This window comes from Callorhinus ursinus, unplaced genomic scaffold (genome assembly GCF_003265705.2).
Source record: "Callorhinus ursinus isolate GAN/ISIS: 27379988/994484 unplaced genomic scaffold, GSC_fseal_2.0 scaffold8, whole genome shotgun sequence".
NCBI lineage: Eukaryota > Metazoa > Chordata > Mammalia > Carnivora > Otariidae > Callorhinus > Callorhinus ursinus.
Window position 1 is genome coordinate 23,825,391 of NW_027397070.1, and position 1,407 is coordinate 23,826,797.

Consider the following 1,407-nt stretch of genomic DNA (forward strand, 5'->3'; position numbering starts at 1 on the left):
CTGGAAGCATCAGACCTTCTATGATGGTATGTTCTTCTTTCTCCTAATGTGCCGTACTCTTTACTTTCACTAAAGCTTTTTGTCAGTACACCCTATGGAGACTTGTGAGTCCTACCAATTATCAGGCCCTTTGTAACTGATGCACTTGAAACTTTTCAGATATAGTTGAGAGGTTGATTTAGATTTTTTCTTCTTCCTTGCATTCACTCTGACTAGAGTAAACATATTTGCAAAATGGAACATAATGGAAATAGTAATAAAGGGTTTGTTCTTATCTTCAAAGCTGTTCAGCATATAAACCACTTTAGAGAAATATCAGATTATAAAATATGAGGGTACATAATTTCTCAAAGAATTTTTTTTGGGAAAAAAAAATCCTCCAAACACTAGCAAGTAGTGTTTGACATTTATTTTGACTTGGTAAAACAGATTTTTTTTGGCCATAATATATTGTGTATTTTGATGCTTAGTGTTATATTATTGTCTTTCCTAAAAATCTGCAAATAAGACCTTTTAAAATTAAATTAAGCTGTTCCCAATTTATAGGTAGTAATTTTAGTTCATATCTTAGTGAATTTAAGAGTCTGTAAGTGCCTGTTTGGCAGTGCTTCACTAAAATTTGAGCAAATTGAGTGGAGACCTTTTTTTCTTTTTAACAGTAATTTAATGTTTATTACAGCTATAATGCAGGTTATTCTGACTTTAAGGTAGCATCACATGGCATACTTCTGAGTCCATTCCCGAGATACTCTGTTGTATTTATTCCTGTCTGTTTTAAAGATCGGTGCAATCTCTGGCACTAGGGGGTCATCTGGGTTTGGATCACATAGCATTGAACAAATGGATAAATTTATCCCTGTCTGTTTTAAAGATCGGTGCAATCTCTGGCACTAGGGGGTCATCTGGGTTTGGATCACAAAAAGACTTTAGATCTTTTATGGATCTAAAGTCCATAAAAGAACTTTAGAAATAGTTTAAGCAGGAGACCACTGTAATCTTAAAATATCAAGACAAATGCTGCCATTACTGTTAATATTTGGATGATAAATTCTTGTTTTAATGCAACCTTAGGTAGTTTGAAAGGGTAGTCTGTAGGAAAATGAATTGTCAAAAAGAATACCCTCCTTGATATGGGCTGTCATTAGGTCCCATAATTGTGGCTTGCCAATGAAACACATCATCCCCAACTGGACCTTCAGAACATTGGCTGGAAGGTCATGGGCCAAATACCAAAATACCCTTTAAGTCAGTCTTAGTTTATAGTTATTTTGTATTCATTCTTATTAAAGCATTTTAAAATAATGCTTTATTTTATTGTTTATTTTCAATGCCTTCTAAAAGAATTATAGTTAGCTGTCCCTATCACCTTTCTATAAAAGCCAAAATCACTGAAGGATGCATTTTAGC

General features: G+C 33.6%; 1 pseudogene; it reads right to left on the reverse strand.

Moving 5' to 3' along the window:
* Positions 1–684: 684 nt before the first annotated feature.
* LOC112822787 (ubiquitin-conjugating enzyme E2 D3-like) lies at positions 685–1,167 on the reverse strand (annotated as a pseudogene).
* Between the last annotated feature and the right edge of the window lie 240 nt (positions 1,168–1,407).